Source organism: Equus przewalskii, chromosome 13 (genome assembly GCF_037783145.1).
Source record: "Equus przewalskii isolate Varuska chromosome 13, EquPr2, whole genome shotgun sequence".
Lineage (NCBI taxonomy): Eukaryota > Metazoa > Chordata > Mammalia > Perissodactyla > Equidae > Equus > Equus przewalskii.
In genome coordinates, this window is record NC_091843.1 from 37,293,966 (window position 1) to 37,300,478 (window position 6,513).

Sequence of the window (6,513 nt, forward strand, 5' to 3'; positions counted from 1 at the left end):
TTAGTTGGGACAGCATGTGACTGGATAAAGTTGTTGCTGAAGCTGTCATGTGTGACAAGCTTGGGGTTAGGGCCTAGGGTTGTATTTAGCAGTCTGAGTTGCTTACCTTCTTATTCTTTCTTCTTGTATTTTATTTTTTAAAATTGTGAAACATATGATACATTTATATCATATACAGTATATGAATGTGCTTATATATAGCAAAAAGTATATAAGTACAGTTTAAAGAATAATATTAAAAGAAACATCCATGACCCACTACTCAGATTAAGAAATAGAACATTAGGAGTCGGTCCTGTGGCTGAGTAGTTAAGTTCCTGCGCTCTGCTTCGGTGGCCCAGGGTTTTGCCAGTTCAGATCCTGGGTGCCGACATGGCAGCGCTCATCAAGCCATGCTGAGGCGGCATCCCACATGCCACAACTAGAAGGACCCACAGTTAAAAATACACAACTGTGTACCAGGGGGCTTTGGGGAGAAAAAGGAAAAATAAAATCTTAAAAAAAAAAAAAGAAATAGAACATTACCAGTTCTTTAGAAGCCCCCCGGTGACAGTTACACTGTCAATCAGCTCTACTTCCTTCTTCCTTCCCTCCTTTCCTTTTGCTCTTTCTCTTTTCCTTTCCTCCTTTTGTGCATTCTTTCTTATGCTCCTTTTAAAGAATTCCTTCTTCTTTTTTTCCTTTCTACACTCTGCCATTTTATAGCTGTGAAACTTAGAGCAAGATACTTAATTCTTATGGACTGAAGTATCCTTATCTATACAGTGGGAATAATAAGAAAGCTTACTGACTTGTGAGATTTCACGAGATACTGTTTGTGTAAGGGTTAAAAGGAGATAATCCATGTAAAACCTTAGCACAGACCTTGGTATATAGTTGGAAGTCAATAAATTGGAACTGTTTATATTTTATTATTATTTTAAAGTCATTTCTTCACTGATAGAAGAATTCTGTGGTATAATGGAAATAGGCATAAACTTTAGAATCAAAGAGACCTGGGTTCAAATTGTGGTTCCATTATATACTAGCAGTGGCTTTATGCAAATCACTAAACTTCTCCATCTATGAAATGGGGGTGATGATACTGATGGTCTGTAACTGACCACACAGGGCTGTTGTGAGGATCAGAATAAATGATACATAAGGTGCCCAGTAACCAGTTAAAATAAATGTTAAAATCTTTCCTCCCTCTCTCCTTTTCTTCCTCTTTCTCTGATAGAGTAAAATTTCTTCCCAGTGGTGGTATTAAAAGCAGCTGTGTGCTTGTGCAGTTTCTCCTAGACTCAGTTCAGTTCTGTAAGTCTTCATCAGGCATCCACTAGGTGGCTACAAGCACCTTTGTGGCTGGTGTGCTGTTAAGTCCAGGACACTAACCCCTTGGAGGAAATGAAATTTTAGGGTCATTTCCCTTTCTGGGTCTGGGCCCCTGGATGGGGCCATGGGGCATGAGAGTGTGAGTGCAGCTCTGCTCTCAGAGATCCATCTCCTGAGCTTGGAGGCTGCTTGCTGCGCTAGCTTGGCTGTGTGTCCTTGCGCAGACTTAGGAGGGGGCATCCTGACCAGTGAGTAGACACAATGGGGCTCATAAACAAGTGAAGATACAATCTGACTGTAGTGCAGAGACCTGCAGAGGGGTAGGGACTAGAACTCTGGTCTCCTTTCACCTCTTCTCTCCTTCAAGGGATCTGTCTAATATTGTGCAGAGGGGAGGGTCCTGGTTGTAAAGTAGGTGAGGTACTGGGAGACTGAGGTCTTTGACTTTGTATGGAGCCTGGTTTCTGGAGGGGGCTCACAGGCTTCCACTGGGAGGGGAGCTTTGCATCCCAGCCCTAACTCTGACTTCTTAATTCCTCACTACATCACTGCCTTTTGATTTACTTACTGTTAATTAACCAAAAACAAGGAGATCATTTCCTCTCCTCTAACTTTCACGGAGGCAATCTGAGCTCCAATCTCCAATTAGAGATTATCAGAGGCAGAAGAAATCTTGAAAGTCATCTTGCCCAGCACTGTCATTTTATAAGGAGGAAAGCTGAGGCCCAGTGGGGAGAGGGAGTCGGGGAGGGGGAGATTTTCTCAGGTATGTTTAGATCATGGTGGATTTCAGCTCTTCTGGATACCAATCCTGAGCTGCTTCTAGATGGCAGCTATATATGAGGGCAGAAGCTTGAACCAGAAACACGGAGTCCTGGTTTCTTTACTTCTGAATGGCTGGGTAACCCTTAAGTCATGCTGTCTGTCCCCTAGTAGAAATAGTAGTCCCTACTAAGTGCACATGTCCGTAATCGTTTTAACAACTCTATAAAATAGGTCTTATTATCATTTGAAAAAGGAGATAATTTTATCTTCTTTACAGGATTCAATAACATTTGAAAATTGTTTATGATGGCAAAACATACAAATAAGATGAATTATTAATTTTTTTATAGTTATGAAAATGTAGTGGAAGAGTATGGGTTTTAGTTAGAACTTGAAGTCACCTCAGATAAGTTGCCTTTCTGCATCTGTAAAATAGGGATGATGATACCTCCTTGCAGGGTTGTCACGAGGATTGATGATCATATGTCAAGTTGCCAGCAGAGGGTAAGTGTTCAAGAATAGCTTACATGTATCCAGTGCTTATTATGTTAAAAATTATTCTAAATGTATTACATGGATTATCTCATTCAGTTCTTACCTGAACTGAATAGCAGGAATTATTGTCATGATCCTTATTTTGTCAATAACGTCTATGACCTAAAGGTCATAGAATAAATGACATTTCCAAGGTCACAAGCTGGTAGTGGTGGAATTAAGGTTTGAACCTAGGTAGTATGGCTCAAAGCCCACATTCTTAAGCTCTTTACTCTACTGCCTCCCAATAAAGAACCCTTATCACTACCAACATTTTACCTCTAGAGAGAGGAGAAGAAAGGTAAAAAGATGCCTAATGTCAGTTTGGAAATGAGACACCTTTGAAGTGGGCTGAGATTGGTGGTGTTGGAGGGCAAGGAAGTAGAATTCAGGGGTTCACAAAGGTGTTGGGGGGTCCATATCATTAAAGGTGGTATTATGACTTTCATTTTTTAAACATTTAACAAATAATAATTATTTAAATATTTTTCCTCCTGGGGCCGGTCTGGTGGTGTAGTGGTTAAATTCAGTGCACTCCACTTCAGTGGCCCAGATTCACAGGTTTGGATCCCGGGCAGGGACCTACACTACTCATCAAGCCATGCTGTGGTGGTGACCCACATACAAAATAGGGGAAAGAGTGGAGCACATGTTAGCTCAGGGCCAATCTTTCTCCAGCAAAAAGAGGAACATTAGCAACAGGTGTTAGCTCAGGGCCAATCTTCCTCACCCAAAATAATAATAATAGTAATAAATATTTTTCCTCCTGAAAAAAAGAACAGTTTGAGTCTTGAGTGAATGAAAGAATGAGTGTGAGGTGGATCAGATGAGCATGAAACAGTTTATTACTCAGTTGAACACTGGAAGCCTCTGTGGTGGTTTTAACTGTTGTAGTGTTTTATTCTGTCACATATACATTAAAAATTTACCCACAATGGATAATGGTTAAGACTCATAAGGAACTCTGATGTTGAAATACTAGTTAGTGAGGAGCTTACAAATGATAATTCTGTAAATTTGCCTTAAGGTCCTTTTCAACATATTTGTGAATTGCATTCATCTAATAAAAAATCTGATCTAGCACATCAAGAAATCTCTGGGGGGGCCAGCCTGGTGGCGCAGTGGCTAAGTTCAAGTGCTCCGCTTGGGTGGCCCAGGGTTCACCGGTTTGAATCCCAGGTGCAGACCTACACACACACCACTTATCAAGCCATGCTGTGGCAGGCGTCCCACATATAAAGTAGAGGAAGATGGGGATAGATGTTAGCTCAGGGCCAGTCTTCCTCAGCAAAAAGAAGAGGACTGGCAGATGTTAGCTCAGGGCTAATCTTCCTCAACAAAAAGAGAAGGACTGGCAGCAGATATTAGCTCAGGGCTAATGTTTCTCAGAAAAAAAAAAGAAAAGAAAAGAAAAAGAAATCTCTGGGGCTTCAGAAAGCAATGTTACAAAGAGAAAATATAGCCAGGGTCTAGGGGGAGGGGAGGATGGGAAGTGACTGCTAATAGGTATGGGGTTTCTTTCTGGAGTGATGAAAATATTCTGGAATTAGTCATGATAGTTGCACAACTATATAAATATACTCAAAACCACTGAATTGTGCATTTTTTTAAAGTTTTTTTATTTTTTAGATTGGCACCTGAGCTAACAACTGTTGCCAATCTTTTTTTTTCCCTGCTTTTTCTCCCCAAATCCCTCTATACACAGTTGTATATTTTTACTTGTGGGCCTTTCCAGTTGTGGCACGTGGGACGTGGCCTGACCAGCAGGGCCATGTCTGCACCCAGGATCCGAACTGGAGAAACCTGGGGCTGCTGAAGCAGGGCGTGTGAACTTAACCACTTGGCCACGGGCCCAGTCCCTGAATTGTACATATTAAAAGGGTGAACTTTTATGGTACTTGAATTATATCTCAATAAAGCTGCTATTTTAAAAAAGTCATTTGAATTTTGCGTTCTAATCAAGAACATATATCTTCATACTTATGTATGAAGATATACTTATGTATGAAGATATACATACTTTTTCCTCCAAATCATTCAATATAATTGACACTTCAGAATGAAAAAAAAACCTCCACCATTATTTCAAGGATCTATCCTGTGAAACAATCCTAACTATTAAAGAAAAAACCCCTTGTGCACAAAGATGCTCAATATATCATAATTTATAACAATAAGAAGTCAGTAATTATACAAATATGTGATGAGAAAATTAAAATTTAAAAGATGATATTTCTATTCAATTGAGTATTATATAGCTTTAAAAATTATGGTTATGAAAATTATGATTATAAGATACAAATTCAGCACAAGGGACTGGTTATATATATTTATGGTACATCCATATAATGGATTAATAGGCAAGGATAAGATGTAGAAGAATATTTATCAACGTGGGAAAAGGCCCATAGCGAATTACAAAGTGACAAATGTGGGCAACAAGACAGTATGAAGGGACGCCAACAGGCCAGCCCCTGACCATATGTTATTACTGTAATAGAAAAATTTGGGGGCTGGCCCAGTGGCATAGCGGTTAAGTTCAAATGCTCCGCTTCGGCATCCTGGCGTTCACAGCCCTGGATCCTGGGCAGTGACCTACACATGGCTCATCGAATCATGCTGTGGCAGCATCCCACATATAAAGTAGAGGCAGATTAGCGCAGATGTTAGCTCAGGGCCAATCTTCCTCACACACACAAGAGTGTTATAACATAGAAAGGTACAAAGTCCATGTAATAGCGGGGAGTGGTGGGGGGGAGGGATGGTGGAGGAATAAATATTAGATAACATCACATAAAAAAAGTATAATACAGAGTAATGATATTATAAGAACAATTATGGTTTTAAAAGTTGTAAAAAAAATTGTGTGACAATTATATCCAATTTAGCTCTTCACTAATTTGGATAAAAGATTACACCCAAAATGTGTTTATAGAGAAGTGCTTGCCAAAAGCATCTTGAAATCATCTCTATTTTCTTGCTATTTAAAAACAAAACATAAAAATGTAAAATTATATACAATTACAAAAATAAAGAATTTGATATTTTAAAGGGCAAAATGTAAGAGTTCCAAACAAGTCATAAAAGCATTATTTTACTATATATAATGACATAAACAGTTACTTTTCATTCTGTGTCAGTGTTTATTCACTTTATATTCAATATATATATTCATGGGTATGATATGATGTAATTTTTTAATTTGCTAACACATCATGCTTTTTTTTCTTAAATTAAAAGTTTAAGACAAATATAAAGTGTGCATCACTTGTGAAACAAGAAAAAAGTAGAATTTTGCCTTCATATACTATACATTATGGTGCAATAAAGTTGATTTTATAACACAATCTTTAATAATATTTATTACTCTAAAACAATATGCTTTACCTAAAATCAGTCCTATGTAACACCCCAAGAATGACAAAATCGTTCAAATAGTTCCCAAGGGAGTTGATAAAATCATATATTACTGTGAAAGGGTTAAAAACAAAAAAAAAGTTGAAAATGTTGAGGTAATGTTTAAGAATGCTGGGATCTGCAGTCGCAGCTGGGTTATCATCTAGACGGTCTTCCCGGAAGAGTGACAGAACTTCTCTGAGTTTCCGTTTTCTTATCTGTAAAACTGGGATGACACGCATGTCTTAGAGTTGTTTTAGGGGTTAAACCGGATTATACTTGTAAATGTACAGAACCTGTCCCTGGGTAAGCCCTTAATAAGTGTTAGCTAGCTTTCCCCCGCTGAGGTAAGAAAGAAGGTGGATAAAGAGGAAAGATTCTCCACTAGTGGCCACACATCTTGCTGCGTTAAGGAAAAATCCAGAGGGTACCAGACATCCTTGCTGGATACGTACACCACTTTGTCGTCGAGTGGCACAGATTCTACTCACAAACTACACTCTT